Genomic DNA, 20891 nt, shown 5'->3' with positions numbered 1-20891 from the left:
AAAAAGACTTACCTAAGGAATAAGACAGTGAATTATATTCAGCTAGAAAACTTCTGCGTAACTATTATGAAAAAGAGGAACGACAGATGAAAATAACAAACTTGGCAGTAGGACACAATCTGAATAAAAAAGAAAGTCCCAGGTAATAAAGAAGGTGTTGACAATGGATTCCAAGTTTTACAGTATAAATGCTTTAACTTTGGGAACGGAGAGGTGAGGCTATTAAAATTTTAGGGCTATTACAAAAGCCTCTCCATAATACTTTTGCTACCTAAATAAACTCAGATACAGAACACCACCTAACACCATACACAAAAATAAACTCAAAATGGTTTAAAGATCTAAATGTAAGACCAGACACTATAAAACTCTTAGAGGAAAACATAGGAAAAACACTCTTTGACATAAACCACAGCAAGATCTTTTTTGACCCACCTCCTAGAAATGAAAATAAAATAAAAAATAAATGGGACCTAATTAAACTTAAAAGCTTTTGCACAGCAAAGGAAACCATAAACAAGATGAAAAGACAGTACTCAGAATGGGAGAAAATATTTGCAAATGAAACAACAAAGGATTAATCTCCAAAATATATAAACAGCTCATGCAGCTCAATATAAAAAAAAATCCAATTAAAAAATGGGCAGAAGACCTAAATAGAGATTTCACCAAAGAAGACATACAGATGGCCAAGAGGCACATGAAAGGATACTCAACATCACTAATTATTAGAGAAATGCAAATCAAAACTACAACGAGCTATCACCTCATACCAGCCAGAATGGCCATTATCAAAAAATCTAGAAAAAATAGATGCTGGAAAGGGTGTGGTGAAAAGGGAACTCTCCTGCACTGTTGGTGGGAATGTAAATTGATATAACCACTATGGAGAACAGTATGGAGGTTCCTTAAAAATAGGACTACCATATGACCCAGCAATCCCACTACTGGGCACATACCCTGAGAAAACCATAACTCAAAAAGACTCATGTACCACAATGTTCATTGCAGCTCTATTTACAATAGCCAGGACATGGAAACAACCTAAGTGTCCATCGACAGATGAATGGATAAAGAAGATGTGGCACATTTATACAATGGGATATTACTCAGTCATAAAAAGAAATAAAATTGAGTTATTTTCAGTGAGGTGGATGGACCTAGAGTCTGTCGTACAGAGTGAAGTAAGTTAGAAAGAGAAAAACAAATACCGTATGCTATACATATATATGGAATCTAAAAAAGAAAAAACAAGGTACTGATGAACCTAGTGGCGGCACAGGAATAAAGATGTAAACATAGAGAATGGACTTGAGGACATGGAGAGGGGGAGGGGGAAGCTGGGGCGAAGTGAGAGTAGCATCGACATATATACACTACTAAATGTAAAATAGTTAGTGGGAAGCAGCTGCATAGCACAGGGAGATCAGCTCGGTGCTTTGTGACCACCTAGAGGAGTGGGATAGGGAGGGTGGGAGGGAGTCTCAAGAGGGAGGGTATATGGGGATATATGTGTGCATGCGGCTGATTCACTTTGCTGTGTGACAGAGGCTAGTGCAGTATTGTGAAGCAGTTATACTCCAATAAAGACCTATTAAAAAAAAATAAAAGAAGGGAAAAAAAATAAATAAACAAACTCAGATCCAAAGAAAGACCATGGTTGTTGGGCAAAACATGAAACCAGCAGCCATTTCCCCAGTTGTGTGTAGTGTTATTATTTTATTATTATTATTTTGGTTGCCTTGGGTCTTCTTTGCTGTGTGAGGGTTTTCTCTAGTTGTGGCGAATGGGGGCTACTCTTCGTTGTGATGCACAGGCTTCTCATTGTGGTGGCTTCTCTTGTTGCAGAGCATGGGCCCTAGAGTGCGAGGGCTTCGGTAGTTGTGCCACGCAGGCTCAGTAGTTGTGGCTCACAGGCTCTAGAGCGCAGGCTAGGTAGTTGTGGCGCACGGGCTTAGTTGCTCTGCAGCATGTGGGATCTTCCTGAACCAGGGCTCAGACCCACGTTCCCTGCATTGGCAGGTGGATTCTTAACCACTGTGCCACCAGGGAAGTCCCCTATGTATTATTTATATGACCGCTCTTCTCTGGTTTTAAGGAAATAATCATGTTTCTTCACAAAACAAGTTTGCATAGTTAAAAGTTCAAAGTAAGAATAACAGTAGTGGGTAGAAGTGGGATTTGCTCTTTTCTGTAAACTCTTGACGTCATGTGGTTTGTGCCCTTCCAAACCTAATTATGTTCACATGGATGTTAATTTACAACTACTGCTTCAGTTAATATTTTAGTGCAAGGAGATAAATAAGCTGCCACACGAATTGGGTGTTAGGGTTATTAGAGTATGAAATTCAAATACATACTTTTCCTTAAGCAAGAATTTTATGATAATATCTAAAGCTTGGAGATATTTTAGTATGTGAACATATGTATATGTATATTTATATTCAACAACTCTTCCCTCAATCACATCCATGCCATTCATTTAATGAGATAATTTACTAGGCTTTCTATGTGTGATTCAGGCAAAAAGCAAACAAACAAAAAAGAAAATGGGCTAAAAAGAGCTTTCCGTTTTGACTTTAAGAATCAGGCTGAGTTGCAAGGGATCCACAATAGCCAAAACAATCTTGAAAAGAAGAACTAAGTTAGCGGACTCACACTGCTGAATTTTAAAACTTACTACAAAGCTATAAAAACCTAGACAGTGTAAACAGACATACAGGTCAGTGGAATAGGATTGAGAGTCCAAAAATAAATGGTCATAAGTAAATATTTACGGCCAGTTGATCTTAGACAAAGGGGTCAAGACAATTCAATGGAAGGGAATAGTCTTTCAACAAATGGTATGGGACAACTGAGTGAAGTTAGACACCTACCTTACACCACAGACAAAAACTAACTCAAAGTGGATTGCAGGTCTAAATATGAGTCAAAACTATAAAGATCTTAGACAAAAACACAGTAGTAAATCTTTGTGACCTTGGGTTAGGCAATGATTTTGTAAACATGACACCAAAAGCATAAAAGATGAAATTTGAAATAAAAGAAAAAATAAATCTGACTTCATAATAATTAAACTTTATGTTTCAAATGACGTCATCAAGGAAGTGAGAAGACAACCAATAGAATGTAAGATAATATTTACAAATCCTATATCTGATAAGGGACTTATATCCAGAATACATAAGGAATGGTTTTAACATAACAAAAAAAAAAAAACCTTGATTTTTAAAATGGGAAAAGGAGCAGATGTTGTTTCAAAGAAAATATATGAATAGCTAATAAGAACATGAAAAGATGCTCAACATCATTAGTAATTAGGGAAATATAAATCAAAGTCATAGTGTGGTACCACTTCACACCTACTAGAATGGCTATAATTAAAAAGACCGACAAGAACAAGGTTAGTAAGGATGTATTTAAATTAGAACCCTCATTCATTGCTGGTGGAATTGTAAAATGGTGTATCCACTTTGGAAAACAATTTGGCAGCTCTTCAAAAAGTTAAACATAGAGTTACAATGTCCAAGTCTACCATGATGGAGCAATTTCACTTCTAGATATATATATATACCCGAGAGAATTGAAAATATATGTGTGCACAAAAACTTGTACACAAAAAGTTCATAGCAGCATTATCTTTAATAGTCAAAAAGTGGAAATGACTCAAACAGCCATCACTGATGAATGGATAAACAAAACACAGTATTCCATACTACGGAATATTACTTGGCAATAGAAAGAAATGCAGTACTGATTCATGCTACAACATAGATGAAATTTGAAAGCATTATGCTTAGTGAAAGAAGCCAGTCACAAAAGACCACATGTTGTATGAAATGTCCAGAATTGGCAAATATATAACGATAGAAAGTAGATTTGTGGTTGCCTAGGGCTGTGGAGAAGTAAGAACAGGATGGGGTGTGACTGCTAATGAATAGGGGGGTTTCTTTTGGGGATGGTGAAAATGTTCTAAAATTAGATTATGGTGATAGTTGTACAACTCTGAAAGTAAATGAAAAATCATTGAATTGTACACTTTAAATAAGCTTTGTGGAATATAAATTGTATCTCAATAAACTTGTTGAAAATAGAACACAGCAATATGAAGACTGGCTCCCTCAGCTCCTGGAACTAGGCTCCGTGTTTCCAGCTGCTCAGATGCAGCCCAGAGCAGGCTGTCAGGAGGGGCTAAAGAGGCTTCACCTTAGCCTGGAGTCATAGCTATAGAGACCCTGTGCACCTCCCTCATAGGTGCCATCTCTCAAAGCCGGCACACAAAAAACAAAAACAAAACAAACAAACTAATACTAGATTCCAGAAGAAAATTAATTTTTGCACATCTAGCCAAAATCAAACAGCATGTTTTTCAGCCCATCATCAATTTTAATGGAATTGAACATACATCTTACTTTGACACTGGAAGGACAGATTGTTGGCTGTGGCACATTTCCTGGGACTTGTAAACAGCCGAACATCATGGATGTTTGAGTGAACACAAACCATTTGGCCAATCTCTAATACAAACATCAAAGTTTACATTTTATTCTGTGAACTTTCATGTGACTTCATAAGTCCCCATTATCTGCAGATGGTATTACTTGGCAAAACTGAACATATTTGTTGTTAAAGTTTAATGTGTATAAACTAAACCAAAGATTTTTCAATATTTTGATTATTTCAAGTTATGAAATATTATATCAATTATAAGGCATGTCAAGTTTCACAGGGAAGGAGAACTTTGAGGAAATAAAGGTAAAACTATATTGAGCATTTAAAACATTGGTATAATCTATATTTTTGGCTTACTCAATGAATAATGACAAATTTAAATATACAGAAATATTAAAAAAATCTTCATTTGGGAAAGAGGGTATGGCTCTATTGTGGATAAAAGGAGTTTTATTGTTTTAATGAAATAATTATTTCATTCTTATATTTAGAAGTGGGCCAAAGCTCAAGTTAGTTTTTAAAAAGTTATAATCTTATTTATAAAAGAAGTGGGTAGAAGTATCCACCATGTTACTTAAAAAAAAAGTGATAATCTCATTTGAGAAAGAACCGTATTATTAGGTGGCTTTATATGAATTCTAATACATTATGGTAGAAACATATATCATTCTTTGACCTAAACTGAAGGCATGAAAGACAAGTAGAAGTAGAGAACTACATATTAAATAACAGAAGAAATCTACCCCAAGAAGTCAAGATGGTTTTTCTTAAGTACACTGACATATATGATTAGAAATTTCCCCAGGCAATTAACCATATTCCATACGAGGAAGACAGAGAGTCATAACACAGACTTATGATAGATTGTATTACTTGGTCACAAGTCTTCCTTTCCCCTCTGCACTGGCCATTGTTCACTGTGAGTGAAGAATACAGCCCTGCCTCATTGACAGAGCTTGCATGAGACTCGCTTGGCCAATGGAATGCGAGGTAAAATAGGTCATATCAAACCGGGGCTTTAATGTGCTTGGATTGATTGGCTGCCACTTTGGCACTCCTGCCCTACACCATGAGAGGGCATGCTATACGTAGCTGCTGCTCCATGGGTCCCAGAATGAGAAAGGTGAGACAAACCTGAACTTAACTGGCATTTTAAGCAGAGCTGCTACAGCTGACCTGTAGACTCATGAGTAAGAAATAAAGGCTGGTTGTAAGCCAGAGATATTTTTTGGGGGGAGGGGTGTGCTTATTATGCAGCATTTCTACAGAAATAGCTCTTCCTTTTTTATTTGTTTTGTTTTCCCAAACTTTCTATAATACCAAAATGTTAATGGTTTCAACAAAATTGTAAGGAAAATGCAATTTGGGATCCTTCCTCAGTCTCAGTCTGAAATAGGGAATATGCTTACTACATGTCATTATATTACAATCTCTGACAACTAAAAAGGAAACAAAATATTTGCTTCCAGTTTGAATGTTAGCAGTTTTGAATATATTATAGCCACCATGTTCAATGATATTTTAACAAATATACAACCACCTGTACTTCTATACAAAAAACTGAAGACACAGATTGAGATAAGACACTAGCCAGCTGTAGCATAGCACAAAAGCTATCTTTGTTCTTTATAGCGAAGGAACTATGGCAGACTAAAATACATAAAGCTCTTGAAGAAGATCTAACTAGAAAAGAAAGCAAAATAAGAACTCTGACAGTAAGAATGGGAACAGAATATCATGGCAGTAATTAAAGTTTGGAAAAGTAACTTTTATGAGCAGGAGAGATATTGCAGGGGAAAGGACTTTCATTTGTCCTCTTCATGCACCATAAGAGACAAAAAGCCTGACACACAAATCATTGCAGGTGAAGTACAAGTAAAAATTTCTGCCAGATGGCTGTAAACAACTCTCAGAACCATGACAGTCAGACACAGAATTTCCCCCCACAAAATATGGGAGATATTTTTTGCTGTGCCACAGGTAAACAATGAATACTCTAAAGCCAGTGAAGGTAGTAAAATATTTACTAACAGATGTCAAAGAACACAGAATCCAAGATCCAGTATTCCTTGATGGTTATAAATGCATCTCTTTACTATAATTCTGGTTATAAATGCATCTCTTTACTATAATTCTGGGTGAAAACACTTGAAATCTTATCTAGACAAAAGCTATAGCAACATGTGTCAGTGTAAACAAACGTGGGCATAAAAGCCAGGAAAGATAGTGCATGTCAGCTATAAACACTTCAGTGAATGAAACTAAAAGGTCTTATGCGTTAGAGAGGATGTTAATAAATTCACAGGATGAGAGCTGTAATAAACATATCCTGGCAAATTATAGCCTGGTTCTGTACCTATAAAATCAGGCCTATGTGTAGAGTTTGAATTTCTGAGACTTTCAGTTTGTCTCATTGAATCTTACATTGCATTTATGCATCTCATTTACGGCTGTGATTGCCATGGGGACTGGGGGTAGATCTTATTCCTGTTTCTCTCTCCAATTCCTAACAACTGCCATATAAAATGCAATACATTTCTGCAAAAGAGAAGGTGGAAGGAAGTATAGGAATAGGGAGGGAGGGAAGGAAGAAAAGAAGAAGGAAGGAAGGAAGGAAGGAAGGGAGGGAGGAAGGGAGGAAGGAAGGGAGGTGGGGAGGGAAGAAGGAAGGGAAAAAGGGAGGGAGGGAGGAGGGAAGGAAGAAAAGAAGAAGGAAGGAAGGAAGGAAGGGAGGGAGGAAGGGAGGAAGGAAGGGAGGTGGGGAGGGAAGAAGGAAGGGAAAAAGGGAGGGAGGGAGGAGGGAAGGAAGAAAAGAGGAAGGAGGGGGAAGAAGGGGGGAAAGAAGGAAGGAAGGAACAGAGGGAGGGAGGAGGGGAGGGGAGGAGAGGGAGGAAAGGCAGGTTACTGATCATTGGCAATGAGTCATTACAGCTGTTAAATGTCCCATAGATGGCCCTTTAATTGCCAGATAATTCTTTCCTCCAGTGTTCGAGGTATTTCCTTCTCTTATTTTTCTCCATGAAACTGATGTGATAACACATCATAAATGAATAACTATTATAAATATAGTTATTTATAGAGTTATTCATAAATTAGTATTGAATAATAAGTGAATAACTCTATAAATAACTATATTCATTTATAACTTTTGAATGTGTTTTAGAAATGTTTTTTGAATGAATATAATGATTGAGAGTGTAAACTATGCTGCTCAATAAACTAGAAAATGTGTGGATCTTAATCGTATTACTTGTCATAATTGTTAGTAAGAATATAATGCTTGGGGTAATGCCATTCCATTCCAGGGCTTAGGATTTACCAAAGAATGTACATCAAAGGAGGAGGAAGCATAGCAGTAGTAGAAGTTAAGGTAGAAGTTAAGCTTGTGGATTCTGAAGCCTGCATTTGAAGCTTAGTCTTATATTTTATTATTTCTATAATCTTTGCCTAGTTAATTTTTTCTATGCTTCAGTTTTCCTATATGTCAACTAGTGATAATAGTACCTGTAGAAATTATTATTAGCTATTTATTTGTTCTTCTCATTCTAGGAGAGATTGTTTTTGCCTAACTTCTTTGAATTTAGGTGTGGCCATGTGACTTGCTTTGGTCAACAAAATGTAAGTAGAAATGATGGTTGTCACTTCCAGTCAAAGCTTTTAAGAGGCAATGTGCTATTTGTCATTCCCTTTCTCCTTGTTACAGTGACGGGAGATATTCCAGATGGTAGAAGCACGGTCATAGCTAAGTTTTTATGTGACAACCATATAAAGCACAATTTCTAGCTACAGGATATAGACAGTGAGCAAGAAATAAACCTTTACTGTACTAAGCCACTGAGATTTGGGGGATTATATGCTACTGCTATATAACATAGCCTATACTGAATATACGGTAACTTCACTGAGTTGTTGTAAATACACTTAAAGAAGTAAACACATGCAACATCCCTTAGAAAGCATTCAGTAAGAATTAGCTACTATTCTTATTTTAGGCTATTGCTACATTGGAATGGCATACCCATTGGCTTCATTTGTGGCTACATAACTTTGTTCACCTCTTCATTTGACAACAGTTTTATAACAATTTTCTATAAAGAGAATACAAAAGGTCAATCTTTCCCTTATCATGGTTGGTCAAAATTTGGTTTTATTATTAGTTTAGAAAAATTTATTTCAGCTTCATAACGTTTTATAGGTGATATTGTGTAAATTTTTACGATGGTTGCTAAATTTGAGAAAACTTATCAAGTTTAATATATTAGCTGTTATAGGCAAACTTGCTGTTTTCACTACTACTACAGATTTGTTTCTTACAAACAGGGATTCTGATCAATTGTTTCGTGCAGTACCCATTAAAAGTGAGAAAAGTTATGATGTTTTTTAAAATTGTATGCACTGCATTATCAAATATATTTTTGACAGGAGAGATACTCTGTTTTGATTGGACCTTGATAAAAACTGGATCCTTTACTTATAATTTTATATATCTGATTGAAAAAAATTTAAACAGACCAGTTTCTGCCTCCCTCCCTTTCAATCCTTGTTGCTCGTTTACTGCTAACATTCTTTCAGGGCTTGGTCCTGTAAGGAATGTTCTATCATATTAACGTTTCTGGCCCTGCACCTCTGTATCATCTTGCAATGATTCAGCATGGTGGGTGGAGAGGTACTTCTGGAAACCATTCCTATACCAGGTGGATAGCAGTAACATTACTATACATGGAAATGACTTAGAAATGCATGAATATATCCCACTGAACTAAAAATAAATGTATCCCCAACTCAACTTTCTGATAACTGAATTCCCAAAATGCTTGTGGTCACTCCAGCACTGGGAGAAATGTGATGGAGGAAAGTCTGTCAGAGTGGAGTCAGTGATTTGAACCAGTTGCTGTTCAAATATCTTACTTTTTTTTTTTTTTTTTGCAGTACGCAGGCCCCTCACTGTTGTGGCCTCTCCCGCTGCAGAGCACAGGCTCCGGATGTGCAGGTTCAGCGGCCACGACTCACGGGCCCAGCCACTCTGCGGCACGTGGGATCTTCCCGGACGGGGGCACGAACCCGAGTCCCCTGCATCAGCAGGCGGACTCTCAACCACTGCGCCACCAGGGAAGCCCCAAATATCTTACTTTTGCAGATTTTATAATAGATGATCCTAAGAACATGTTTCTATAGCTTTTCTTAGATTCTTACAAGAAGCCTCTAAAACTTAAGCTTTGTTAACGTCCCAGTAAATTTTCTTGTATTCTTATGCATTAAATTCTTGTTCTTATATTCATTCATTCATCCATTCATTGAGAGTTATTTACTGAACATTTAACATGCTTTGAACATACGAATGCACATATAAAGTAACACCCACTCGCAGGCAGCGTACGTTTTCATGGAGAGGTGGACATGTATATAAAGATGCAGTAAATTCAGGGAGTAGCAAATACTCTTTAATGTCTATCCAATAAACACTCACTAAACTATTTCTTTTTTTTTGAGCAGGACTAGGATTGTGTTGGGTTACTCACCCTATTCCACATAATCATATTCACAAAACCACTGGTGGTAATCCTATTCTCTTTGCCTGTGGTTGATTTAGGAAGAGGCATTGGCCAATGTAATACTAGCAGAAGTCAGCTGAGGTGCTTCTGGGAATGCTTAGTGGACAACTTCTCGTCTTCCTCTGTAACGAAGTCTGGATGGGATGACTAGAACTGCAGCAGCTATCTTGCAACGAGAAAGAAAGCTATGCTGACCATAGAGGGGCAGAGCAGTAATATGGAAAGAAATACGTAAGGCTTTTTGTGGGGCTGGTGAGCAGCTAAATTAATCAACCCTTGGGCTAACTTGCTCCTGGACTGACAATGCTTCAGGGAATTCAGAACTCAAAAAGAAAATTTTTAATAAGCTAGAAAGCTTCATATTAAACTGTGACAAACTGTTGTCAGCGACTCTCCTTTCTGTAAAATTGTAAAGTTTCGTTTTTTATTACTTTAATTCTGGTCCACGTGTGAAAAGCAACTGAATCCTCAGAGGGTGATTTCATTATCCTTTTATAGTTACTACATCTGCACTAATGTATTGGGGGTTATTATGCTGTTTATTTTCTATAATTTTTCCCCAATTAACAGTTATTACCAGGAGCTATATTTATTAAATGAATGTTGCTGCATACATCAGAGAAAGTGTAGTGATATAAGGCAGACAACTGCAGAAAAGGGCTTTTTTTTTATACAATGGTCAGGAACTAAAATATCACCTTAGGGCTTCCCTGGTGGCGCAGTGTTTGAGAGTCCCCCTGCCGATGCAGGGGACACGGGTTCGTGCCCCGGTCGGGGAAAATCCCACATGCCGCGGAGCGGCTGGGCCCGTGAGCCATGGCCGCTGAACCTCTGCGTCCGGAGCCTGTGCTCTGCAACGGGAGAGGCCACAACAGCGAGAGGCCAGCGTACGGCAAAAAAAAAAAAAAAAAAAAAAAAAATCACCTTAATGCAAATAAAATTGTACATGTTCACAAGAGCATGGTGTCAATAAAGACTGAGTTAACTGACATTAGGAGAATTTAGGTTAATTAAAATTTATAATTCGAAAGTATTCTAAGACCTTTTTTTTTCTTAAAGGGGAAACAGATTTTTCTAATGGTTTCTGACTGAAAAATGTAGATACAGAATAAAAATAACTGGAAGCACTATAGAAAGTTTCTATAAGATTTATAATAATGCATTCAAAATGGAAGGGAAGATTTTGTTGTTATTAAGATGTAGTCAGGTGACAGCCAGCTGCTAACATTTGTTCCATTTGAGCTGTAACTAGGTGGGACATCTCTGTGTTTATAAATTCTTACCATCCAATATGAGAGAATGTATTTTGTTTTGAACAACTGAGTAGTGACAGGCAAGCTGTCCATAGGGTATACAGATGACAAATCAAGAGGAAAATGAGCTCTTAGATAGTTTTTCAGCATTCTTCACTGGAAAAATAGCCATGTGACATGAGCACCGTGCACAGTGGGCTTCCGTGTTAGTGTTCATGCTGCTGGAAAATGTATTGCTCGAACTAAATGCACCCTCTATTGAGCACAAGTGATTCAACCACAATTTAAGAGGGAGATCATTACTCCTGCAAAAGGATTTTCAAGATGAGCAGTGAGGAGTCATTGTCTACAGAGGAAATTGAGCCGTTACTTGCTCAGCATTGTAAAATTGTGTGGCGATACAGATAGACATTGTCTGTTCTTTATGTCAATAAAGAGAAGGGTCAACTAAAGAAAGTACATGCTTCAGGTGGGTTGTAAATACTAACACTTTTAGATAACCTTATTAATCCCTTGGGATTATTTACTTTCCTTAAGACATCTTATTTTTAGCTTCCCATGGTACTCTGAAAAGTGATCTATAGAGGGATCAGAGTTGAGACATTTCACCATCATCTCTATTCCTTCAACCTTTTAAAGCTGTGATGGTTTTCATCACTTAACCTTCAACTGACCAGAGTTGTATAGAAGGACTGGCTAACTGCCTCATAGCCTACCAGGTGATCTGAGTAGTCTATGTAAGAAGGGAAGGAATAGACTGGATTTATTGAATTAGACCGGTTGCCCCGGTAGCCCATCATTAAGGAACAATGTGCATTAGTACCTAAGAGTCAGTGTGTGATGCTGCTCGCATCTCTGTAATCAATAATTCTAAAGTTTCAACTGCTTGGCATGTAAGTGTTAAGCTGGGCAGGCTTTATATGATGGCTATAACAAACGTTATGGCTACCAGAGACCAAATATATTTTAAAAATTACATGTGTCATACATTTTTGTTACAAAGGATTCAAACTATACAGAACTATACAGAATAAAACATATTACATCCTCTTCAGCCCTCTCCTAGTCAGGAACAACTGTTAAGCTTGGTGAGTATTATACCAACCCTGTTTTAGCATATTTCTCATCTTTATTTGTAATGTAGTATTTAATTCAAAACATATCAGTGCATCAGATATTTGAGTAGCTTAAAGAGCTTGTGCAAGTGACAGATTTATTAAGTGAATAAACATACACAAGTATATATAAAAATATTATGCTCAAAATTTAAATTTCCAATATGCTTTTAATTTTTTCCTTTAACACTATGTTTTACAGAGTTTTCCAAGTCAGTCCATGAAAGTCTGCTTCATTATTTTTAATATCTGTATAATATTTTATTGTATGAATGTATCATTATTAATTTAAAATTACTGTATTGGAGGACACAATTTTCATTCAATTTTTCTTTATTATAAATAATGTTGCTATCAATATCCTGTGCATAAGTTGGTTCTCATGTGAAAGTATTTCTGTGGAAGAGCTCCAGTTGGCTAAAAGTTACAATTGAAATTTTGTGATACTGCCAAATGCTCTTCAAAACTGTCTTATCAATTTATACTCCCACCAGCAGTGTATGAAAGTGCTCATTTTTACTTATCACTGCCAGCTTTGGATATTATAAATCTTTTTAATTTCTGCCAGTCTGATGGCTGAAAATACAATCTTATTGTTTTAGTTTGCATTTTTCTGATTACTAATGAGGTTGAACAGCTTTTTATATGTTCACTGTCATTTGTATTTCATATTTGGTGAATTGCTCTTTCTTTTCTCCTGTTTTTCTATTTGGCTATTTGTTTTTTCATATTGATCCATGAACCTAACGTCTTATCATTTTTGTTTTTACCTACTTACCTTTGCCTTTTGTTAACCCTGATGCTGATTCTGTATATTTTTCCTATGCATGTGTATGGTAGGGCAGTTACAAAAAAATACTTAATAGATTTTCATTGTAAAAGTAAAAATACAAAGACTTTTCATTCCTTCTTGGCTCCTTTTATTTAAAACACCTCAGTATGCCAAATATTTGGAAACTGATACGTAGACAAACCATGATGATACAAGCTCATGCCCTGGCATTTTTGTTCAAATTCTTACCTCTGAAATAATTGAGAAGTTGGAGAACCCAACTATTTTTTCACTTTTCACATTTGTTTTGTGACTTGTTCATTCAGCAACACCTATATTGCAAAGAGTAGAGATATAAAAGTAAACATGTCCTCAGATGCTTCCTTCAAGGAATTGAGAGTCTAACTAGAGACACATACATGCACACTTGTTGAGGGATCCCAGAGAACATGAGCCGTGGCTGGGTATGTCTACATGGTACACCGTGGGCCTGGCCCACCAGAAGTCTGCTTCCATAAGGCAACTCTCTCAGAGAAAGCCCAGTAAGGGATAAGGGAGTGAGCATTATGAGCTTGACATGTTACTGAATCCTTAGACATCAGAGAATAGAGGTGAGTCTGAGTACATGTGCCTGCGGCTGCAACCTCTTGGTTCCTTCCCACCATTGAGTTTATATTTGAGTTGTTTGCAGATTTGAGCAGGGAGGGAGGAAGGGGAGCTGAAAGTCAAGGCTGACAGGTATTTCATTAAAACCCTAAAAGACATCAAAAATATAAGAAGTAGTTTGGGAGCTCTGTAATCAAGTGTAACTCTAAAGAAGTGAAATTGACTCCTCTAACTATTTCACGACAGGACATCATGCAGCAACATTTCCCAAAATAGGTTCCATTGGAAATGAATTGCCAGTGTAAGGCAAGCAAAAAATTGTATGGTCAAATACTTTGGATCACAAAGGGTTAAACAAATGTCTTAATGTTGAGCCTTCTAAGAACCTTTTATAAGTTGGTGTCGCTCGACAACACAGAAATACAAACTCAAAATAACTTAAAAAGGGGCCATCTTTGGGGTATCCCAGGAAAGCATTTCTCAAAGAAAGATGCTTTGGCATATTGAGGGGTCTGGTACCTCTTTGTACATGTCACAGATGCCCCTCTACTCATGTTCAAGACAAGATCAAGGTAAAAACCGGAATAGCTGAGGTTATTTACTCTTAGGTGTATTTAAAAACAAATGATTGACTAGGGACTGAATTAAACATCTAATTATATTCCAGTTAATGATTCTTTCATTAAGCATGTCCCATATTATAGTACATGAATCAGGCATGAGATACTTAAAGTTACTTTTAAACAGCTTCCTGCAACCTTGTTTATCATGCCCACTAGTACCACAGAATGCATTTTGCATATTAGAAGTAGTGATTTATTGGTTTAGGCACTTTTGGGGAACTAATACACTTTGTATACTACTACACACAGAATTCCGTGATTATCTTGTAGTTCATGGAAACTACCTGACTGTGTGTGACTAAGCCCTCCACATTCTAAATTCCCACTGAAATGAAGAAAGGGGTTAAATAGATTACAGATTAATTGCTAAAATCTTAGAAGTGGTGGTGCAGGAGAAGTAAAAGCTAGGCAAATTCCTTTCTGAGAGTTGATAGGGTAGGGATACAAAATATGTGTTAAAAGCAATTTAAGGTAACTACTAGTAGACAACTAACTCACTAATGAATCATAAATAAGCAGAGTTATTTTGATTAATGTAGCAAAACTAGGAAAATAAAAGACAGTTTGGAAAACTAAGATGACAGAAGTAACAATAAGCATATCAGTTACTGTAATAAATGAAGATGTGTTAAATTATTTATTAAAAGATAGAGACTCAGATTGAGTCTCATGCATACATGTATGTACACATTCACCTAACTATGTGCTGTTTGCAAGACATATATCCAAAATAAAATGACTCACTAAGATTAAATATAGAAGAATGTATAAAAATATCCCACATCAATCAAAACAAAAGTGAAATTAGGGTTTGTACTAGTCATATTAAAAAGAATGAAAATAACAGTTACAAAATTTTGTATATCAAAGAGCCAACATCAAAATATATAAAGCAAAACTATTAGGGTCCTGGGAGAAACAGACAAAACACAATGATATGGAAGATTTTACTTCTCTCACTTTTAATGCTAAGCTTTTAGGTCAAGTGCTAGTAAAGGGAGAACTGAATCATCTTCCTGGGATTCTTTACCTCCATAGCAGGAGTGAAGCATATTCCATATTACTTGGCCCACATTTTCCAACAGAAATATAATGTGAGCCATATGTGTAATTTAAAATTTTCTAGCAGGCACATTAAAAATAGAGTAAAAAGGTTAAATTAAAATAAATATATTTTATTTAATCCAATACACTTAAGTATTATTTCAACATAATGAATATAAAATATTAATGAGATAGCTCACTTTTTTTTTCATTCTATGAAATCTGGTGTGTATCTTACACAGAGAGTGCTTCTCAATTTAAAAATGCTTGATCTGTATTAAATTCTATAAAATTTATGATTAAAACCATAGAATTACATACTCAAGCTTTTCCAAACATTCTGAGATTTTTCAAAAGAATGGAATGAGCATCAATTTTTAAATCAAAATTAATGAAAATTAAGTACAATAAAAAATTCAGTTTCTCAATTACACAAGTCACATTTCAGTGTTCAATAGATACATAATGTTTAGTGGTTGCCACTTAGGATGGCAAAACCCTAGGTAACTTTCCTACTCTCCTGATGAGTATTCCATATCAAATCCTTTCTTCTTAACACTTCCTACCTCACCCTCAATTTTAACTGATTATATTTCTAACATGATTGAGAAAATAGTTATCCTGAAGAGAATTTCAACAAACTGGCATGACCACATCTGGACTCATGTACTCTGTTTTCTTTCTAGTACTTGAGATGAACAGTTCTTACTCCCATCTAAAGTCAATCATTCCTCTTGTGCATTATATTCTATTCTCAAGGACATAATTTCAGGAAATCTGCACTGTTCTTTTTCTCTTGAGAGAAAGGTCATAGCATACTATGACCTTAGAAAAGTTCTACTGACCTAATTTCTCCTTCCAGCTGGTGCCCCATGTCTCTGTTTCCCTGTATAGCAAAACTCCTCAGAAGTTATCTGTACTTCCTGGCTTCAATGCTTCTCCCCTCATTTTCCTTTAAATCCATTTCAATCAAACCTTTACCTCCATTGCTTTGCTGAAACTACTCTTTCAAAGACACTAATGACCTCCTTTTTGCTAAATCAAATTGTCAGTTCTTCCTTGATAACTCCTTTCTCCTTGAAATACTTTTTTTCACTTTTATCCCTGGACACCACCCATTCTTCACTTTTCTTCTGCCTTGATGATTATTCCCTCTCGCTAACCTCCTCATCCTGTTCTCAACCTCTCAGCTCAGAGTGCCCCAGGACTCCTCTTATTTCTTGGCAATTTCATCCAGTCTCATGGCTCTAAATATCACTGATATGCCAGTGACTCCCAAATGTATATCCCCAGCCTGGATCTCTTCCCTCAACTCTAGCCTTATATATACCTTTCCACTCAACATCTTCCCTTGGATGTATGATTGGCACATAAAACTTAACATATCTAAAATCAAGCAATTATTTTTGCTCTCTAACTGCTCCTCCATGTATTCTTCCCTTTTAGGTAGACTAGGAAGCCTTGGAATTTTCCTTTAAATTTTTTTTTTCTCATATCCAGTGCAACAGGAATGTTGTTGGTTCTACCTTAAGAATACACCCAGAATTGGATCACTTTTAATCACTTACATTTTTTCTTTTTACTCCTGCATACATTTTAGAATATAGATAAGTCAGCCATTCTTTTGCCTTTTAAGTTAAAAGACTACAGGCTGACATCCATTACAACAATAATCTACTTCTGATTAAAGATTTAATTTAACCACGTAAGCATTCCTGAAGTTCAATTAAAAGATCTGATGTAATAAATTAGGTTTTGTTCTTATAAGGTATATAGATACATATTCTGAGATTGTAGAGAACAAGTGTTTCAGATAAGTTTATTACCCCCTTGTATCATAAAGTGAATTCCAAAGTTATGCTAATAAAGTTACATTTTGGTCTTCTAGGGTCCAAAACAAGAGTTACGCTATGTAGATTCTTTGGGTTGTCACTTTCCACTGGGTCATTGTTACTCTTTAAACTTCCCATCCAAGGTCTGCGGGTTTTGTATAACCATAAAACCAGAATTGAAGCAGGTCTCTGACTGCCTTCTGCTCTTCTTGTTGTGAATTAAATGAATAACAGTGTATTGTTGTTTCTTATTCAATAGTTTGTCTCCCGCAAAGCACAGACCCCAGAGATGTGATTTTCATCTGAATGGGAGCAAGAATCCCCATATGGCTGTGTATCTTGATATATTAGAATCTTGCAAGGTTTTATTGCTCATGTAATCTCACCCCGAATTCCGAAGCACACCACACCTCCTAGCTGAGGATTCTTGGTGAAGTGAGTAAAAAAAATGGGTTTGCACCATAGTCTTCAAATAAAGTAGGATGGGAAAAGATAGAGAACCACAGCTTGCAAGGTTGTGGCTTAAGAGATGTGCTTTAGATGACAGCAGTAAGAAACAGAGCGCCTGCTTCAGCAAATGGTTTTCCTGTCTCCTTTTAATTGAATCAGTCAGTTATTAGACTCAAATAACCATTTCGTAAAGTGGTTGCAATAAGCAGAAGCCATTGTACTGTATTTTTCAAGGACTTGCTTCAAACTCAGTAATTAAATTTTCCTGATTCCTCTAAGTCACAGGGCTACAACACTAGCAGAAACCAGCAGAAGCTGGTGGTCCTGTCTAGAGAAAATTTGGTTTCATCTGTTTTAGGTTGAAAAGGCAGAATATGGGCTTATTAATTAATAAAATGATTAGGTAAATTATTTTATTGCCTAAAAGGAAAATTATTTTGTACAGCCAGAAGTACCCAAATATTCTTAAAAACTGCATGCTCAAATGGATAAAAAGGAATTGCTGAGAAGTACATTGCAACCGTTCTTGCCCGAGTGTGTTATAAAGCGTTAGTGAGCGAGCTGGTGTGGATCAATGTAGCCTTATTAAAATCCTTAGGTGGGTAGTAGAATTGAGACAACATGTGCACTTGGTTGGAATACAGTTTCAGATACTTAGAAAAGGAACACGGTGCTGTTAATATGCTTCCATTACCACTCACTTAGACATATTTCTCGGGCAATGAATCACTACCTAATCATCTAGGATTTTTTCTTTTTTTGTTTTTCCTTCGGTAGAGTGCTATGCTTAGCTTTTCGATTTCTTTGTTTTTTTGCATTCACATCATTTTAAGTATAGCTCTTTCTTACAAAATACCACTCTTTTCTTTGGAATATTTAAAGACTTTTGGAAAAGCTTTTACCCCTTACTACTACATAAGTTATATTATTTAAATCAAGGGTAAAATATATTCTTGTTATAGTAGAGTTATAATTAAAAATTATTGCGGGAAGCAAGATGCAGTTTTTGTTAGAGCAGTCAGACATATGTCAGGTAAAAGTTGGTTGAGATGGCCCTGGACTACCAGGCTGGGGCGTGAGGCCTTTGCTCCTCCATATGCTCAGAAGTACATCAAATCCAGAGCAAATAGATTCTTAAGAGGATGGACTTGGTCAATGGCCCAGTCTACAGAGGCCCGTGGAATAAGGGTTATCCTGATTTGGGGGCCTTTTCTTGTGAAAGCTTGTTTTGAGGTCCTCAAATTGTGGTACACCCATCCTTACATGTGACCTAGAGTGGGATTAATAGTCTCAACCTGACCCTAACCTGTTTTCTGCCAGATTAGGTTAGGCTGCTGGCAAGACATCCCAGAACTGCCAGAGAAACACAGAGGAGGCTCATGTTTCAATAACTACTAATTCAGCTCATCTTCCATCAGTGAAAAGTGGATGGGGATATTATTGATTCAAAGCAATGGTTTTATCTCCTCTCCTCTCCTGCTATGTCTGGAATTTGTTGGAATATTCATGTCACTGTCCTTCCTGGGTCTCTTCTTCTTCCTTCTCTTTCTCCCTCTTCCTGTCTCTATGTTTCCCTTCTACACTTCAGCTTCTTTTCACATTGAGGTTATTGAAGTAATATCTCAGAAATGAGTTTTTACAAACCAAATGCTTGCAACTCTGACTTTAAAGAAAAGAAACACAAACTAGTGATAAGGAAGTAGTGTGAGGATAATTAATCTTTAAAGAAGTTTCTTCATTTAAAAAGAGAATTCTCCACAGGGTCCTATTAATCACCAGTCTCCTTAGGGACTTTTTTTTTTTTTAAACGGTCAGGCGTACAGGCATTTTATTTACAGAGACTCAGTTCTGCACACTTCTGCTATGAGGTATGTGGAAGTTTTACCTGGTGAAGTTTCCTTTTCCTTCTCACTACCCAGATCATTTTCACTTTGGAATCCAAGTGAATCAAAGCTGAGGTTTCAATATGAAAAATCCATTTCAGCAAAATCAATTTTAAGGAAAAGTATATAGTTTAGTTTTTCAGAGTGAGGAATAAGTTTCTGCTCTCACATGACCCTGAGAGAAGTCGCTTATACAAAATGGTAACAAAATCAATCTTAGCAGGATCTAAGGAGCACTCACTTTGACACGTTCAAAGGTATATTTTCCCTCCTCCTTCCATCCCTCCTTCCTATAAAGGGCTCCTTCCCCTTCTCCCTTCCTCTTTCCTCCCACTTTTTAAAATTTCCTTCTTTCTCCTTCCTTTTTCTCTGTCTTTCTTTAAAAACCAAAAATATCGTAGGCTAGGGATGCAGCAGTATACTTCCACTCTCCTCGATGCATTTGTCGATTTTGCCTCCATGGGATCTTCACTATTTTCAGTGACCGTGCAAGTCTTCTTTTCTTCCTAAACTTCCAATAACTACCCCCCTACTCCTCTCAACATGTAAAACGAATTATAGTAAATAAAGCACTGGTCTTGAAAGCCAAAAAACTCACCTAATTTGCAGAAATAAGAATAGTTTGGAAAAAGGACTGGTCATAGCTGTCACTATTCAGAGAGGAGATGCAGGGAGAAAAGCATGGGATTATCATTATAAAGGCAAGAAGTATGCAGCAGAAAGTAGCATTCTTTAGAGTTGGAAGTTGTAGTATTATTTGGTAGACCCGTAAAAGGACTTTGGGTGATTTAATAGGTAAGAACCAGAACTTGAAACTGGAATTGAAAAAGACTTGTTATATAATTTAATTCCTTTGGCTAGGAAACGAACAATACAATTTTGGATCTAAGTTTAATTGGGATTTAAGTAGATTCTTTGAACCTTTTCCATTTTTCATCTGGAAATCACAAAGTGCTCATCCTTTCAGGAACAATGATGGACTGCATAATCCACTAGTGCACGGTATATCCTAAAGTCAAGTTTTCAGCAGCTACACTGGGGCAGTCAAAGGTATTCTGACTGAAATGAGAATCTAAACAACTTTGCAGTGTGCATAAGGAACGAGGTTAAACCTTTTGGAAAGAAAATTATAAAAATCATAGCTTCTATTCCTACTTTTTTTCTTTTTGATATTGAAAATCTATGCTAGGATTTCATCTTTTACCCCAAGACTCCTGCAGCAGTTTCTTAACAGTTCCTGCTTATATAGAGCACTTAAAAAAAGCATTAAATCATTTTGGCCTGAGTCTATCTAAAGCACTATCTTCCA

At 36.5% G+C, this 20891-nt stretch overlaps 1 protein-coding gene across 2 annotated transcripts in view; it reads right to left on the bottom strand.

Moving 5' to 3' along the window:
- EPHA6 (EPH receptor A6) overlaps positions 1 to 20891 on the bottom strand; it is an 848766-nt gene that overhangs the window by 58523 nt on the left and 769352 nt on the right. The gene's annotated exons all lie outside the window — the stretch shown is intronic.

The sequence above is a fragment of the Neophocaena asiaeorientalis genome, unplaced genomic scaffold, assembly GCF_003031525.2.
Source record: "Neophocaena asiaeorientalis asiaeorientalis breed wild unplaced genomic scaffold, Neophocaena_asiaeorientalis_V1.1 scaffold197, whole genome shotgun sequence".
NCBI classification, from domain to species: domain Eukaryota; kingdom Metazoa; phylum Chordata; class Mammalia; order Artiodactyla; family Phocoenidae; genus Neophocaena; species Neophocaena asiaeorientalis.
The sequence above is the reverse complement of the archived record's forward strand: the minus strand, read 5'-3'. Positions and strand labels throughout refer to the sequence as shown.